Source organism: Acartia tonsa, chromosome 11, assembly GCF_053477335.1.
Source record: "Acartia tonsa isolate MP-2025a chromosome 11, ASM5347733v1, whole genome shotgun sequence".
Classification (NCBI taxonomy): domain Eukaryota; kingdom Metazoa; phylum Arthropoda; class Copepoda; order Calanoida; family Acartiidae; genus Acartia; species Acartia tonsa.
In genome coordinates this window covers 42,228,508-42,248,574 of record NC_137270.1, presented here as the reverse complement: position 1 = coordinate 42,248,574, position 20,067 = coordinate 42,228,508, and positions in this window count along the sequence as shown.

The window sequence follows — 20,067 nt, the reverse complement described above, 5'->3', positions numbered from 1 at the left end:
AAATATTTTTATCAAATCAAAATTTTGAGGCAAACAAATATTAAAGTTTAAAAATGCACACAACTATTTCTACCAGAGTTGAATAATAGGTATCTTATTTTAAAGCTTAACTACTGTACAATTTCATTTGTAAAATTTCCTAGCTGCTATTTGAGATAGACCGCTGTTTTTTTAAAGGCATTCACTTTTAAAACTCACTTTGTCATCAGTCTATTGCTTATGAAACATAGTTTTTCATAAAACCAGCAGCATTTGTGTATGGGGCAATGTGTCAGCATGCTTGCAGAAAGGTGTCAGGTTAGAGTCTTTACCAAACAACATCATACTAGAGAAGTTAAAAATGGTACCTACTGTTACTATGTCAGACACAGGACATCAATAGTAAGAGTAGGAAGAATAACTTATGGGCTTATAAACAGGCACAACTCATTAACATACCCAATTAGGACATCCAGAGAAAGGTTATACAATCAAAAGGTTGTTACCTATAGAGCAAATAGACTCTTAAACTGTAATTATAAGGAATGGAGTTAGTTTTAAGGTGTGCCAAGAGGTAAAGAACTCAAAGAAACACCAAACCCTCTAGAAGTCATCAACAATAGATTTTTTGATAATTAAATGTAAACATTTCTTGATTTTTATTCTGACCTTCTTTTATTTCCCTAACCATCTTTTATGCCCAGTTCACAACTAACTTTTAAAGGTCAACCGTTTTTTTCTGTAGGTCAACCTAAACAAGTACAACCCACAATTACCTTTATAAAATTGGTCAACCTAAAGCTTCTAAAGGTTGACCTAAAATTTCCATAGTTTAACTTTTGTCTTTGTGAACTGGGCTTTAGTTTACAGTTGGACAAGACAAAGGCACCTAACCTTGTGGGGAACTAAATCCTTACTGTGCATTTTCATGTCAATAAAGGGCAAGGCCAAGGATTATAAAAAATGTAACTTTTCCTTAATTCCTGACTTATTTATTTGACAAATATTAAAGTTTCAGGAGGGTGTTTCCGAAACTTACAACCCCATTTAAGAAATATTTAAAGGACAAAAAAACTGAATCAAATTCATAATAATAATATAACACTAAAATTAACATTAAATTTTATATCTTTTTTTTTAAACCTAGAATAACTTTTAACTTTATTACTAAATAAATAATCAATAAATTTGAGGACACCCTGCAAAGTAAGTTTATATGTTGTAGAAATGACGGAGGTGATTTAATTTATGGGTTATTACCCTTTATGTTTCTATGTCTGTCTATCTATCTGTCTATATGTGTAGGTATCTATTTGTCTATCTATCTGTATATATCTATCTACTGGGACATAATAGAGTTGATTTAATTGATGGGTTATTATCCTTTATGTCTCCATGTCTGTCTTTTTATCTATCTGTATAGGTATATATTTATCTAACTGTCTATGTATCTATCTATAAAGAAATAACAGAGGTGATTTAATTTATATTGGTTATTACCCTTTATGTCTCTATGTCTGTCTATTTATCTATAAATCTTTTTTTATCTTAAGATTTAAGTAATGGGTTTTTACACTATGTATATTGTTTGTCTGTTTGTTTATCAATCTATCTATTTATCAAACTTTCTATGTATCTACAAAGACAATAATAGGTTCTTTAATTTATGGATTATTAATTTATGTCTGTCTGTCTATCTATCTATTTGTCTATATATCTGTTTATTTATCAATTTATTTATCTGTCTGTGTATCTGTCCATATAGAAAACAGAGTTAATTTGATCATGGTTTATTAGCCTTTATGTCTGGCTGACTATTTATCCATTAATCTATACATCTATCTATTTATCTGTCTATTTATCTAATCCCAATCTACCTGTATATTTATGTACCTGTATATCTATCTATCAAGTTATAGACTAATTCATCTATTCACAAATGTATCTATCTTCCCATCCATTCATAATATTAATCTATCAATCTATCAACTTAATGATATACCTGCCATTATGTCTAGCCGTATTTGAGATCCTAATATACACACAAATACATATTACATACACACTCAGACATCCTTACACTTTTATATAAAGCTATCCGATATCTACCACTTGAAACTAGTAAGCTAGAGAAGTTTAGAATTTCAAACTTCCTCAAATCAAGATAAACTTTATGTATTACTCTTATCGTTTCCATTATTAGTAGGGAAGCTACTCTATAATTCCAAATGTCTGTCCGTCAGTCCTTCCGTAACGCTATGGGGGAGACGTTATTTTCTCGGCTCCTATTCAAGATAAACAGCTGAAATTTTTAGTGATCTATCTATACATTGTTTTGTTTATCCTTCTGATATTTGGGGTGCTAGATCGATTCCTAGATTTTCAGGTTTTCGTGATTTTCTCAATTCCTATTCAAGATAGAAGGCTGAAACTTTCAGAGATAAAATTATTTTACATTCTTCATATTTTCACCTAGTTTTAAATTTTTGTTTATTAATTAAGCTGCTAGATCGATTCCTAGATTTTTAGGTTTCCGTGATTTTCTCTATTCCTATTCAGGATTAACAGATGAAAATATTTGGGATTGAATATACACATATTCTACATTTTTCAAACACGTTTTATTGAGATTTGTCTATTAATTGCGGTGCTAGATCAATTTCCAGATTTTTACGTTTTTGTGATTTAAAGGTTGTGTGATTTTAAAAGCTTCGTGATTCCCTATTTTATCAAGTTTAATGATTATTATATAACACTGCTCTATAATAATTTTTTTACCATTCATTCATAATTCTTAAGCTTCGCTACTTCTGGATGGTGTCATCCTTGTTTAACAATCTTTGCTTATTTCAATATTTTCATTTTAGTCCAATTGTGGTAGTCGGACAGACAGATGGGCCTTCCCTAGAGCATGCTATGCTCCGGGACTGCGGATAACACCCAGACGTTAATCCCTTCCTTATCACAATTCTAGCCAACCCATTTTGCCATTGTTTGACCATCAAAGAAAGCGGTCAACTTATCACCCGCTGATATGGAGTCTACATGTCCCAGTAACCTACCCTTTTCCGGGGGACGTCTACCTTACCCCCTACCGGAACCTACCCATCTACTATTCACCTGGCTGAGGCTCCCCCATCTTCTCCACACCCATTTTCACACAATCTTTAATCCAATAAATGCAGATATCTTATTGGATAAGACAATGGATGACAAATTAACGTAAATCTCAAATGATTGTATTTGTAACAAAATTACTTCTGTTGTAAATTAAAACACTATTATCTCAGTTCCTATTAAAGCTAGAGGGCTAATTTTTTTGTGCAAGTCCCCTGTTTGATAATGAATTTCCGACCTTTATTAAGTCTAAGTAAATTTTTGCTTCCTTCACCCTTTTACTTAACAACCTTTGTTTTAGGTCTTTTTTTACTTAAAAATTTCAAACGGCTATAATTTTCTTATTTTGAAGCTAGAAGAACAATTTTTTTCCAGAAAAAAATGTTTATTTTTATGTAAATTTTACATTAGAAATATCAAAATATAAATTTCAGCGGCCGCAGCTTTACTTTGCAGCTGCAGGCCGCCGAAGTCGGCGTTCGGCGGGAAAACGGCGGCGGATCTTTATGAAATTTTAATACATTATGTAGACATGTAAGAAAAGTTTAAGTTTAAAATTTGAAGTCTCTAAGTCAAAAATTGCGGCCACATGAGCCTTTTGAAGATTTATTGAGACCTGGAGGATCAGGACCTGCAGGATCATACCTAGAACCTGAAAGTGACTTGAACACCTGTATTTCATATAAGGATGTACTACTAGAGAATACTTTAGTATTTTGGTATGATAAAATGCTTTGTTTTAGTCAAAAACATATTTTTGCTCTATACCTGGATGACCCTGCTAGGTTTGCTGTCATCCTGTGCCCGCCAGGATGAAGATATTCAAAAAATTTCAACTCTAAGTTATGTGTCATACCCATACTTAAAAAGTCACGCAGTTTTGGCTCTTTATCTTTCACACACAGAAAATGAGATAGAAAAAAACCGGAGGGGGATGAGAGGAGGAGTGGGAAAGAAAACCGCTAAAAAGAGATAATCACTCACTTTAATGGCGTCACCTGGCTGATTTTTGAGACACTTTGTCCCGTTACCTGTCCCTTGGCTTATTTAGTGTTAAAAAAATTTATGTGTTTACCATTACATTAGAATGATGAACTGGATGAATGGAACCGAGATTATGAACCTGACTTATATACATAGAGGGAGGGAGAGGACATTGCACTGTAAACTTTACTGCTCCTCGAAGTTTAGGCTGTTAAAAATGTCAACAAAAAATTTAAAAATATTTGGCCAAAGTATCTTGAAGGACGTCATTTTTCCTTTTTATATAAAGTCATTTGGAATACTTAGGCCAAATGTTAAAACATGGGAGACATTTTTACCAGCTTCCACAAAATTCACTTATTAGTTGGCATTAGGAACTTTTATTAAATCTTGATAGGCGTTTTCTGAGATGACCCTAACAAACAATAGTTTCAAAACTTTTCAACCACTAATTCTAATCAGCATAATTGATATGTTTCTAAAATTATGATAAATATGTATGGTTTAACATTTAATGAATAGCAATAAGTTATAAGTTATTACACTGTGTTTTGTAATGATACTCCTCAGTTACAATAACATTATATAATTTTTTTTTTAAATTCTCAGTGAAGATTAATTTATCCAATGTTGACCTATCCCTGATCAATGAGGATAAACTTTGCGTCTCCCTCTAAACAAATCCTTCAGGTTGTTTCCCTAAATTTATAAAGTGGACCATTAATAAAACCCTCAACTTAACTTTAAGGGACGGGAGAACTATTTATTTGTTTATTATTAATTTTTTTTAGGTTCGGTTTGGTTAAATTGGTAATATGCTAAATTTACCACAGTTATAGCCTTATAAAAATCCCAAAATATTATGGATCCCCGCAGGGGCTAGATATCCGCAATCAAACATCCAACCGCATATGGGGGTTCATTAGGGGTGCTCTGGAGATGGTAAAAGGGATTTTACTATCCTTTTATTTTAAAACTTTTGATTGGGACTTGAGACAAATTTATTTAAAGCTTTCCTACCTTTTAATTTCATCCCTTCTATCTATCTATGAATGTATCTATTCTACTATCTATCTATCTATCCAGTCCCTATGTATATCTTTCTATCTATTCATATGGTGCTATCTATTTATTCATTTGTACATTTATCTATTCACCTATCTATTTATCCATCTATCAATCCACTAATCTAGCTACCTATAAATTCATCTGTCTAACTATCTATTAATTTATTAAGCTATGTATCTATTCAGCATTCCAACTATCTATCTATCTATCTAAGTATCTATTTATTACTAAGTTTATCTATCTTTATATTAACCCCTTACAGTCGGGCCCCTTGCCGCACCTTAATCGGTCGGGGGGGGGGGGGCGTTTAACGCCCCCTCTTATTTTCTCAGTTCCTATTAGAGCTAGAGGGCTAATTTTTTTTGTGCAAGTCCATGGTTTGATAATGAATTTCCGAACTTTTATAAGTCTAAGTCAATTTTCGCTTCCTTCACCCTTTTATTTAAAAACCTTTGTTTTTAGGTCATTTTTTACTTAAAAATTTCAAACGGCTGTAACTTTCTTATTTTTGAAGCTAGAAGAAGAATTTTTTTCCAGAAAATGTTTATCTTTATGTAAATTTTACATTAGAAATATCAAATATAAGTTTCAGCGGCCGCAGCTGTACTTGGCAGCTGCCGGCCGCCGCAGTCGGCGGTCGGTGGGAAAACGGCGGCGGATCTTCATGAAATTTTAATACTTTATGTAGACATGTAAGAAAAGCTTAAGTTTACAATTTGAAGTCTCTAAGTCAAAAATTACGGCCACAGGAGCCTTTTAAAGATTTCTGGAGACCTGGAGGATCAGGACCTGCAGGATCATACCTGGAACCTGAAAGTGACTTGAACACCTGTATTTCATATAAGGATGTACTACTAGAGGATTTTTTAGTATTTTGGTATGATAAAATGCTTTGTTTTAGTCAAAAAGATATTTTTGCTCTTTACCTAAATGACCCTGCCAGGTTTGCTGGCATCCTGTGCCCGCCAGGATGGAGATATATTCAAAAAATTTCAACTCTCAGTTATGTGTCATACCCATACTTAAAAAGTCAAGCAGTTTGGGCTCTTTATCTTTCACACACAGAAAATGAGATAGAAAAAACCGGATCGGGGGGCGTTCAACACCCCCCCCCCCCCCGACCGTTAAGGGTGTGTCTGTCTATCTTTATATCTATTAGGTTATTTATATATGCAACTGTATATTTATCTATCTAACTAAATCTATTCCTTATGGCCTTAACTTTAAAGTTTTGTTTACCAAGTTAATTTTTCTTTAGAAACAAAACACAGATAGACTTACATAGAGATATATAAACTAGGAATTTAGTTATTGGAGCCATGAGATATATTATCACTCTTGGGTGTTGCACCAGATTTTCTTGTACTCGGATAAAATAATGCTCACAGCTAGCTAAAATAACGATAATTCATCCCTCCAACACCATCCACTCGCCTCTTACTGGATGGCCATGAGGTCCATATTAGCAATCTAAATCAACAACAAATTTCCCCCTGTCAATATATCTATGTAAATCATATATTTATTTTGAAGCTGCTACCTTTCTGTATTTATGGAATGCCCGTTTGTACAGTGTGTTTTTTTTATGAGAACTTTTTTGAAAGCAATTTTACCCCACTTATAGTTATCATAATTTAATGATTAATAGCTTATTTTCTTTGTTTTTTAAAGCAATTAATAGAAAAACAAAAAAATATTTCAGTTTTTATTTAAAAAGTACAGTAAAATCTAAATTTCAAAACTTAGGTGTCAACATATAAAAATGGTTTTAGCGCATTTTTCTTAAAAATTTCTAGTACATGTCCCTAATAGTATCTGTATACATTTTTAGCTCTATATCTCAACTTTGAAGTGTTTAGCAGCCATTCTTGCAAAAGGTTGATTATTTAAGCATAAGAAAAATGCGCTAAAACCATTTTTAGATGTTGACACCTAAGTTTTGAATTTTAGATTTTACTGTACTTTTTAAATAAAAACTGAAATATTTTTTTGTTGTTCTATTAATTGCATTAAAAAACGAAGAAAATAAGCCATTAATCATTAAATTCTGATAACTATAAGTGGGGTAAAATTGCTTTCAACAAAGTTCTCATAAAAAAACACACTGTATATACGATGTTGGTAAAACATTATCTATGTAGCTACTTCAGTAAGTAAACTAACTAGTTCCCAGATAACCCCTATCAGGACAAACTAAATTACCCCGTACGCCCAATATGCGATAAACGCCCCTCCTACCCCCCCCCCCCCCCCCCCTCGTCCCGACCGATAAAGGTGCGGAAGGGGCGAACACAGTAATAGTGTCTGACTGATTATGACGTAACAAAAAAAAAATAGCCAATGAGAGGCCACTATAAATTTTACCATTGGTCAATAACGGCCTCTCATTGGCTAATTGTTTTTTGTTACGTCATAATCAGTCAGACACTATTACTGTGTTCGGAAGGGGCCCGACTGTTAAGGGTCAATTATTGATAGCCTGATATCTAGTTGCCGAATGTGTACGCAGTTTCCTGAGTGTTTCCTCATCCTAGCTCAATATTTACTACTAGCTAAAAAAGCTTCAAACTTCAAAAAAAAAAAAATCAAAATTTAAAAAATTCAAATTTATAATGTATATTGTATAAATCGTTTACACATTCAAATTTTGATTTTTTTAAGGGAAGTTTGAAGATTTGTAGCTAGTAGTAAATATTGAGCGAGGATGAGGAAACACCCAGGAAACTGCGTACACATTCGGCAACTAGATATCAGGCTATCCAATTATTGGTTTTGGTTAAGTTTGGTTAATTATAACTTATTTTTCACCCATTGGCCTTTTCCTGGCAAAGAAAAAGAAAAGTAAACTGTTATTGATAATTGTGATAGTATTTAATCAGGGATCTTAATGGATAAGACAATGGACGATAAATCTATATACAATCAATATGGGGGTATATACAGCCAAAAAATATACAAAATGATACACAAAATTGATTACAAATAGTGGTTGAAACGTTTGAACACTCATTTTAATGAACCAATAAATTAAAATCAAATAAAAGTCCCCAAAATTATTAAGCGAACAAACAAAAAAATTATAATAAAACTTTGGAGACTAGTGTAATAATAAACCCAATGTCCCCTCCCTCCCTGTGGAAACATAAAGACATAAGTTGTATAGGTAATTGTAAAAGTAATAATAATTTTGCTTTGTCAGCTGGAGATAGAAATATATAATATATTGTTGTAAACAGATAGTGTACCTAAATTAAAAATAGGCTACTCGCAGAATATCAAAAAGAGTTTTTATCATAGAAAATGTGCTGTTTATTACACTTGTCCCCAAAGTTTTTGATAACGTTTTCTTATTTGTTGCTTTTGGGGGCTTTAGTAAATTTTGATTTGTTGATTTTATTAGTTGAGTGTTCAAACGTTTCAATCATTATTCTAACCTAAAAAAGGGGTAATTTTGAGTAAACCATTGGGGATGTACATGATTTCATTGGCCATGGACGAACATTTGGAATTATAGAGTAGGTTGGCTACTAAAAACCGGGGGGGGGGGGGGAGCGTCCAACGCACCCCTCCCCCTCTCCGGTGGTTAAAGGGTTAAGTAATCGAAAGTTTGTCAAGTTGAGTGTTTAAACGTTTCAACCACTAATTTTCATCTATGGATGGGGTTATGTTTCATTTTATCAATTTATCGGCTGTGGTCCTATTCCTTTAGATCCATGAGTATATAATTTCATATTTCAATATAGAATTGTTTCAACATGCTTTGAGTCAATATCTCGAATTTCAATAAGTCCCCTCCACTTCTCTCTCACACAGAGATAAAAGAATCAACAACATGAATAATGATGACAACTTCAATATAAGTAAAGAAGTAAGAAGGAAGGCCAAACGTACAATAACTCTTGTAGAGTGTCAGAACCTGATTTAAAGATTCTTCACTTAAAACTTAACTGTTGGGTGGGGGGCGTTTAATTTTTAAATATAAATATGACACATAACTGAGAGTTGGAATTGGAGTTAAATATCTTTAACATGGTGGGCACAGGATGCCAGCAAACCTGGCAGGGTCATCCAGGTAAAGAGCAAAAATATGTTTTTTGACTTACAAAATACTAAAATAACCTCTAGTAGTTAATCCTTATATGAAATATAGGTGTTCAAGTCAATTTCAGGCTTCAGGTATGATCCTGCAGGTTCTGATCCTCCAGGTCTCCAGAAATCTGTAAAAACCTTCTGTGACTGCAATTTTTGACTTAGAAAGTTTAATACACCCTCCATTTAAAGTTAAAAAGAATATTGTACCTTATTGTCCAAAACATAATTATTCAAAAATCAGAGAAATAGGATAATTATGTCATGATAATTTGTTTTCAAAACTGGCAGCAATCTTAGCATCAATGGGCCCTGAGGTGGATTCTTAAAAAAAATTTGCCCCACTAATTGCTTAGTGGGGCAAAATTGTTTTCGTGAAAAATCCTCCAAAATCACATAAAAAATCTACAAAAATTAAATAAAATCTTATGTTAATAACCCTTCTATGATTTTGTTTAATTTTTGTAGATTTAATGTGATTTTGGTTGATTTTTCACTAAAACAATTTTGCCCCACTAAGCGATTAGTGGGGTAATTTTTTTTAAAGAATCCACCTCTGTATTGGTTGGGATAAAAGAGGGCAGAGATAATAGCCTAAATCCATACAAAGACTTAAATCTATAAATAGAATAGTCTAAAACAATCCTAGACCCTACATGAAGGTTCCCTAAATGGAGAACTCAATCAGTTAGTATTTATTGAGATCTTAAGCTTCAGACCAAAAACCTTACTACTTTATATAATAGAATTACTAATAGAAAACCTTGGGAATTTTAATAATTATTTATCCATTTATCCATATCCTGTATTTTAGTGTACATAGAAAAGGGTTAAAATTGATGTATTACAACAAACCTTTTCAAATAAAAAATTGTTTATGTAACAACACAGAGAATAGTGGTCATAGTTAATTTCATGACTGTTAAACGAGATAGATTGTTACTTTACAACTAAGACAAAAAGATATTATTATAAGAATTGGACCGTCCATCCGACTCTAACCATCTTAATGCCTACAAAACAACTCTAAATCTTCCCAGGACCTTTGAGAAGATACACTGTAAAGGATAAGCAAATCCTTCAGTACAGACAGGCAGATATCCTGTTATTTTTATATTAAGATTCATAAGCTTTACTTTTATGGTTTTATGGGGGATTGGGTCATTGTTTGACAGAAACTTTTTGGGAAAGCACCAAATAATGTTTATAAAGATTTACTTTTAGTATGTCTATTTTAGTAAATAGAAAGAGAAATGTCAAATACTTTTATTACAAGACAAGAGAGAAATTTATAATTAGATAGATATACCTAATATATACATCTATACAACACCTACTCTATACAATTCATAATTAGATAGATATACCTACTATATCCATATACAAGGGGATTCGCATCTAGCCTATAGGGGCTTTACCCCAAGAGGTAACTAAAATATACTAAGTGAATAATCTACTTGGTTCGTCGGTTTGTCCGTCATGTTACAAAAGACAAATATATATTGGGGGGTAGGGGGTGTAGAGATGGTACCCTCCCTTAAAATATTGACAAACCTATCCTGTACCTAAGAAAATTCACTGTAGAGAACCATATTGGTTCAGCGGTTGGTTAGATCCCTCGGTATACACACAAACATCCTTATACTATTCTATTTATATTTATGCAAAACTGTTATTGATGCGCCACTTATGAACATACTTATTCTTGTGTTACAATAAAAACAAGACAATACTGTCATTGAAAGCTTATTTATTAGCTAAAGTAATAGTTCCCTCAGCAGTACCTATGTCAGCTTTTATTTTACATCAGGGAGGGAGGAGATATTGCAGTTTAAATTATATTGGTACTCAAAAGTTTGATAACATGTTCTATAATTATTTGGCTTACAGACTTTGTGTCATTTTAGTAGCGAAGCTACTCTATAATTCACTTTGTCCGTCCGTCCATCAGTCCGTAACGCTATGGGGGAAATAAGATTTACTCAGCTCCTATAAAAGATAGAATGCTGAAATTTTTTGACAACATTCCCATTAAGGAGCACAATTGACTATAAAACATCATTGGCGGTTGGACCGCTTTTTAGCAGGTTTTAGGCTGTTTTTAAAATTTTCACATTTCTCTCCATATCTTAAGTGTTTAATAATTAAACTGTTTATGGTCCGATTTTAAAATTTTTCCAGTCATAGATATCAAAATTAAATTCCGTCGTTTAAAGAAAACAACCATATGTTTTACATATTTCCCCATATCTTTGGTGTTTTTAGTCTAATTTTCAAACTTTTTTGGGATATCAGTATCAAAATAATCTTTCCCTTTACTTTTCAAATTATACTTATAAAGTAAAAAGGGTTAATTTTGTTTCTCGTTATTAGGACGTACAGTAGTTTGACACCCATCAGACAACCTGCACGACCTTTGCCTATAAATGGTAATTATTTAAGCAGTACTCAAATCTTTAATGTCGCTCACCTTACAAAGTAGCAGTAGGAACCATTTTGACGTATTTAGCTTTGACGCGGTGTTAAAGGGCGAATATAGGTTTGATATAATATGAGCTTATTTCAAAGGTGCCATTATATAGATTATAAATAACTTAAGGATATTGACATATCTAATTGTATAAGTCTGTTTATAGCTTAAAACCTTTCTAACTCAAGATAATATTATGTAATAAGTGTGGTTCCCTAAGAACCCAATTACCCTAGCATCACACAAGGCTTCGTAGCAAGGTTGAATTAAAAAGCTTTCGTAAAGGATAGTCGTAATAACGTGGAAACTAATTAATCAGGGGTAAATATACCCATCTTCTACCTTAATACAAATTATATAAAGTAAAATATTTAAAAGTTTAAAAAAACATCAAATAATGTAAAAAGTAAAAAAAAAATAATTGATAAAATTTTCTTGGAGGAAGAATGATTTCAAATCCCTGTTTTTTTAAGGTTCGTGTGAGTGTGTGTTAAAATTGCGTACATCAGGGTTTTTATATTTTCCAGAATTAACCAATGATCTTTGTACAGAAAATAAACTTTAAGACGTATTATTTACCCTAGTCAAAACTTTTACGCAAATTATTTCTACGCTTTTAAAAAATTGAATTAAAGAGTATATAATCTAAAATAATAAACATTTAAATTATCTTTTAAGGTGCGTGCCATTGTAATAGTCAATCAAACTTAAGCAAAATAGTCCAAAAAAAAGTCTTGTAAAGGGCTAAAATAAACCGTTTGTCGTCAATCTCATTTATCATATGTTCAATTGAAACAGAAAATTGCAAAATCTACTTAAGGATTTTTTTGAATTTTTAAATTTGGCATAGATATTCTAAAAGTATGAAATGGCACCTTTCATATAAGCTCATATCATATCAAACCTATATTCGCCCTTTAAGCGGATGCTCTACATGTTGAGCCGGTAAAGATAGATAGATTTACAAATATATACAGATAGAAACAAAAATAGAACAAGGATGACAACATCCATAAGTAGCGAAGCACAAAAAATCGTAGATGGGAATACGTACAGGTAGATTTAAAAGGTTTTTACTAAAATCAAGAATAGATTTATTGGATAAAATAAATATGAAACCTTGTTTTATTTTGTATGATGACGATGGTCAAAGTAGGAGGAATGGTGCAAATGGATCCCTTCCCCGCAGGACCAGCGGGAACGACGGGTTTTGGAAGAAATTCGGCGGCAAAGAATCCAGGAGGCCGGAGGAGCAAGCCCAGGAGGAGACCTGCAAAGGAGGACGACCCACGGCGCTTTTTTAGGCAGCAGAGGGGGGTGTTACCAGCCACAGCACCTCTCTCTATAAAAACATATTGGCGAAGGCTCAAGCTGGGCCGCAACTATTTTGGTGTTGAAGATGAGAGAAAGATAGGACAATGGGTGAAAAAATTGCTGCAAACAATTCACCCAAACCCAGGACCGGGGAGGGATAAGACAGAGGAGGGAAGGGCCAACAGAAGAGAAAGGAGAAAAACAAGGAGACAGGAGAAGAAGAAACAACAACAACAACAGAAAAAGGACAAATACAACATCATAACCTGGAATGTCCAAAGAATGTCTCTGGGGACTTTTAACAAACGGAAAGCAGGACAGGTGGCGGAAAAAGCGAGAAAAGAAAATTGGGACTCAGTATTATTAAGTGAAGTTAGAGCGGAGAAAGAATGAGTAGCATGGATTGGGGAAGGCAAAGACGTGACAGCAATAATTTTTTCGGAAAAGGCAGGTGTCCTACTCAGAGGAGAACTACTAGACGGATGGTGTCAAGGAGGTCAAGCCAAGAAAATAAATAAGAGACATGTATCTGTGAAAACAAGAGGTCTATCTTTGACAGCTACATACCTACCTGTATACATTGGAAACAACGAGGACGAGATTGAGGTGGAAATGGACATACTCACAGAACACAAAGAATGGGCAGGAAGGGATATATTTATCGGAGGCGGAGATTTCAACGCACATGTCGGAGGAGGAGAAGAAATGGACGGAGTCAAAGGAAAATTTGGATTATGAGAGTCAAACAACAGAGGACGAGATTTAATAAGATGGTGTGAGGAAAACAGCCTTGCATATGTAAACAGTTTTTACAATCACAAGAATAGAGGAACGTGGTTTAATAGAATGATAGGAAGGTGGTACGAACTGGACGGTTTTGTGATGAAATGCGAAGAGAGACACAGATATGCGAGAAAGGTCAACAATACAATAGGAGAAATGACACTGTCGGACCACAAGCCTAAGAAACTTGTGATACAGATTAAGAAATGGCATTGGCCAACAGTCAAGAGGAAAAGAATACCAGAAATATCTACAACTGAAAAAATTTTGAAAATCGGACTGTAAACACTAAAGATATGGAGAAAAATGTTAAAAATATAAAAAAAACAGCCTAAAACCTGCTGAAAAGGCAGTCTGGCAGTCATGGTTGGTATCTTTAAAAGACGGGAAATTTAATTTTGATATCTATAACTGAAAAAATTTTGAAAATCGGACCATACACTGAAGATATGGAGAAAAATGTGAAAAATATAAAAATAGCCTAAAACCTGCTAAAAAGGCAGTCTGGCCTTCATGATTGTTTCTTTAAACGACAGGAAATTTAATTTTGATATATGTAACTGAAAAAATTTGGAAAATCGGACCATAAACACTGAAGATATGGAGAAAAATGTGAAAAATATAAAAATAGCCTAAAACCTGCTAAAAATCGGTCCGGCCGCAAATGATGTTTTATAGTCAATTGTGCTCCTTAATAATGGGAATGTTGTCAAAAAATTTCAGCATTCTATCTTTTATAGGAGCTGAGTAAATCCCATTTCCCCCATAGCGTTACGGACTGACTGACGGACGGACAAAGTGAATTATAGAGTAGCTTCGCTACTAAAGAGTGAGATTGATAGATAGATATAAATGAAAATCGCCAGTCAAGATTAATGTAATTAATGAATGTGTGTACAACATGGTTCAAAGGATAATTATAAAGATTTAAACATTTTTTTTAAATAGCGAAGCTACTTAATAATTTACTCAGTCTGTCTGCAAGTCCGTAACGCTAAGAATGTAAAAAAAATTTCATGATTTTTGTTCAAAAAGTATATTTATGACTAGGGCGGGCCGTTCATATCGGAATTAGACAAAGAGGGAATATGCAAATGATAAAATTAACCTAAATACAATTTCTGACCAAAAAAAGATATTTTCTCAGGATAGGAACGAGATTTTTTGAAATGATCAAAATTTCCTGATTCTACTCCTTAATGCCTTTCCTGGGAGCACCATGAAGCCATAGTTCTGATTCAATAAATCGAAAACCCTATTTATGACTACTGAAGATCTGCTCTACAATTCAATTTGTCCATTTGTACATATTCTACGCATTGCTTATTATGGATGTGTTTATACTTTTATACTTGAGCTTTAAGCTTATGATTCCCTGACGATTAGGAATAATGTCTAAAGCCTATCATTATACTAAAGTAACAGGATGTCAGTCTGTTTGTCTGTGTTTTTGTATCGAAGGATCTCGCTAACCGCTGAACTGATCGGGTTCTCCTTAACAGGGTAGCTTTTCATAGGTCCTGGGAAGGTTTATAACTATTTTGGGGGAGGGTACCACCACCCTCAAAAGAGAAATCGCCCCTAGACGTATAGGAATAATATTTAAAGCTTATAGAATTATATTGAAGACTTATAAACTGTGCATCCTTTTTTTTTTTTACAAATCTTGATTATTCAGTGTCCGATTTTTTCAACCAATAATAACTTCATTGACATAAAAAACGTTTCAGAGCTCTTAAGAGACTTATAGTTAGAATCACATGAGATAACTATTCCTGTATTCCTATAATGAAATAATAATTTAATCATTGATCTTTCAAAAACATATTTCTTTTTACATTAATCCTTCATTATAACTCTTGTTTTTACATATCTATCTATCTATCTATCTATTTATCTATCTATTTATCTATCTATCTATCTATCTATCTATCTATCTATCTATCTATCTATCTATCTATCTATCTATCTATCTATCTATCTATCTATCTATCTATCTATCTATCTATCTATCTATCTATCTATCTATCTATCTATCTATCTATCTATCTATCTATCTATCTATATATCTATCTATTTATCTATCTATCTATCTATCTATCTATCTATCTATCTATCTATCTATCTATCTATCTATCTATCTATCTATCTATCTATCTATCTATCTATCTATCTATCTACCTATCTATCTATCTATCTATCTATCTATCTATCTATCTATCTATCTATCTATCTATCTATTTATCTATCTATCTATCTATCTATCTATCTATCTATCTATCTATCTATCTATCTATCTATCTATCTATCTATCTATCTATCTATCTATCTATCTATCTATCTACCTATCTATCTATCTATCTATCTATCAATCTATCAATCTATCAATCTATCTATCTATCTATCTATCTATCTATCTATCTATCTATCTATCTATCTATCTATCTATCTATATATCTATATATCTATCTATCTATCTATCTATCTATCTATCTATCTATCTATCTATCTATCTATTTATCTATCTATCTATCTATCTATATATCTATCTATCTATCTATCTATCTATCTATCTATCTATCTATCTATCTATCTATTGCAATTAGTTAATTTAATGTAATTGTTAATTACCACTAAAAGGTAAGGAATCCTTTTTACTTAACAAGAAGAAATAGCAATAAGAACTATTACTTACATTGAATAACGTATTCAAAGGGAGTTGGATTATACAATTTAAATAAATATACTACTCTGTACTAAATAAATCAAGATTTTTTTTCCTAGTATGACTTAAAAACTGATTAATGATTAATACCCGCTTGATTTTAACTGGCTCTTAGTCATACTGAAAAATCATATACAACATCATATTACAGTAAAATCCATGAATAGTACAACTAATTTGAATCTTATAACTTTTCATTTGAATATCCGCGGAAAGCTGTCTAAAATACGATTTTATAAATAATTATTATAGTATTGTTCAAATCAAATTGAGTTTCATCATTATAGCCAGCTGTAAGTATCACTTTATTAGAGGAAATGCAAATCTGGTGCAACATCCGCGTAATTATATATAGATTAAATAAAACTGTTAATTACGCCCTTACTAATTTTTGTTTATGTAATTTATTTGTATTTCGTTATTGCAATCTTTCTTTTTATACATTCATTGACCTAATATAGATAGATAGATAAGTTGTTGGTTAAATGTATCGTCATATTAAAGTAACATGACGCCTTTTTGCATGTTTGAAGTCAATACAAATAGATGGATAGATAGTTGGTTAACATATCATTATCCTTATAATAAAGTAACAGGATGTTTGTGTGTTTGTATGTTTGTACCGAAGGATCTCGCTAACCGCTGAACCGATCGGGTTCTCCTTAACAGGGTAGCTTTTCCCGGGAAGGTTTATAACCATTTTCTTGGGGGGTGAGACACCCCCAACCCCCCAAAACTTGAAAAATCCCCCCACCCCCTAAAAAAAAATATTTTAATTTTTTTAACTAAAATTAAAAATGAGGGGGGAGGGCACCCCACCCCCCAAAAAAAAAATTTTTTTCGCCCCCCCAAAATTATTTTTTTTACTTTTTCTTTTAGAATCTAAAATAAGAAATTGAATTATTAAATTCGACTCTCTCCTCCTCAATTGCCCCTAGAGGCCTCTAGGGGCGTAGCCGCTAGTATACATAAAAGTAACAAGATATCTGTCTGTATGTTTGTATCGAAGTATCATGCTTCCTGATGAGCTAATATGGTTCTCTTTTATAGTAAGGCTTATTTTAGGTCCAGAAAAAAAGTTATAACTATTTTGAAGAAGTTTTATAGTTTTATTATTTATACTACGCAACTGATTAGGAATTATCACTATATATTTTGTAACCCTTTTTTGTGGTAGATTGATGGTCTTTTAGTCAGAGATCAGATGTAAAGGGATAGGATAATGAAAGATAAATAAATATACCTCAAATAATCATTACCCTAACGTAGATTGGAATGATTTTGGTCACAGATATTTTTGTATAATCGTGATTCAATTCAATCTGTACAAAAAAAAAATAATTTAACACATGGCAAGTAAAGAGTGTAAAAAATGAATCGCTCACAATCCAAGTACTCGAAATCTAGATGGGCCTTTGGAACTTTCTGTACACACCTTAACCAGGTATCTAACCTACCCAATTTGGCAAAAAAGATAGAACCATCAAACATCGAGAACTGTTCTTTTTTAAGTTCTCGAGTTTTAGTATTTATTGGCAGGGGATAAACTGATAAATGGCAAAATAATACAAAATAAGAAAGCGGCTAAAAAATCAGCCATGTATATTGAAAATGGTTAAAAATAATCCATAGTAAAGTGTAATCGGATCGACTCTAGTTGAAGGGAAGCTTCGTGTGTGTCGGAGTAAGTTAATTTCTCCTTCATTATCCTTGTAAAATATAGTATGAGGATGGGATACACCACGAGATATCATTTTATTTGCTTTGATTGCACGACCTTTGAATGGAAGTACTAACTGTGCATGTCCTGATTTGGGCCAAGGCATTCACCTTACTATAACTATACAACATGTCAAGCAACTAACATAGCAGCAGTACGAACCATTTTTAACGTCTTTGGTTATGAGGCGGGCCGATATTTGATATTTGAACCTATATAACTGGATGCTCTATCTATGTATCGCTGTGTTTAGTGAAAGGAAACACTTTTATCTTGTGGACCTTACTTCATTTATCATGGCATTAATAACAGGGCTCTAAAGGGATAATACAATGGTCGATAAATTAGTGTACAACCCCAATGGAAATTACCCCTTCTGTATATTACAGTTATAGTGGCGGAAACGTTTGGACACGTTTGGAACCGTTTCTAATCCAGCAGAAATTAATCGGTTTTAAAGGCATACTGGAAAATGAAGTTAGTTAGATAATAGTATTTTATTAATATTTCTTAACGAAATATAGCGTCGTAGGGAGAATATTAATTTAAATAAAATTAAATTCAACTAAAAGGGTGCCTGGATATACCCTTCTAATAACAAGTCATCATAATATTATTGTATGATCAGGTTAACCATATTTCCGCTTAATATTTAATTTTCTAAAAAAGACATTGAATTATAAACAAAAAAAATATTTTATTAAATAGATTCTTTAAATATGTTATTGTTTTTTTTTATATTTAAAAGTATGATGTAAATAATTATAAGGATTTTAGAAAGAACGATAATACATTGATGTAGAGTAATCATACATATATCTTTTTCCGTTTTAAGATTTTACTCCTTTCTATATCTAATGTCTATTGTAAAGGTGATGAAGAATGAAGTGTTAATATGTTTTCCCAATAGAGACTGTACAAATAGAGGTTTATACTTCCTAATAGAGATAGCACAATTCATACTTCCCAACAGAAATAGTATTAATAGAGGTTTCATACTTCCCAAAACAGAGATGGTACAAATAGAAGGTTCATACTTCCCAATAGAGATAGCACAATTAGAGGTTTCATACTTCCCAACAGAGATAGTTTAAATAGAGGTTTCATACTTCTTAAAATAGAGATGGTACAAATAGAAGGTTCATACTTCCCAATAGAGATAGCACAATTAGAGGTTTCATACTTCCCAACAGAGATAGTTTGAATATAGGTTTCATACTTCTTAAAATAGAGATGGTACAAATAGAGCTTTATACTCCCTTATAGAGTTAATATTTGTGTATTTTTTTCAATAAATTTATTATTACTTGGATCATACACCAACTCATCATGTACTCTAAAAAAAGTGGAACCTGTTGCTGGCTAAAACAACGATACCCCCAATGCAACCCCTCCCCATATCCTCCCCTCATTCTGGGTGAACGAACTGACCAAAAGTTATCAAACTAAATTGACGGCGAAATTTTGCCAAGTCATAGTATCCATGTTTATTTTATATCCAATTTTTTTTTCTACCACCTCTATTGGATGAAAGATAATGTACCCTGTACAATATAATCTGTTTATGTACAGCTTTTTAGATTAGCCAATGGACATTTTATTACATGGATCTAAAATCAGATTTTCATGTTCTCTAATGAAGTGAAACATGAGGTGGGCTAAAATAAAGATTTACTCGCATTACCTTATCCCATCCCTTCCTACAGGATGAACAAACACAAGTTTACCCCTTCTGTAGATTACAATTAGTGGTTGAACGTTGGTACACACAACTTAATGAACTTACCAATAAAAAAATTCTATAAAAGTCCCCAAACA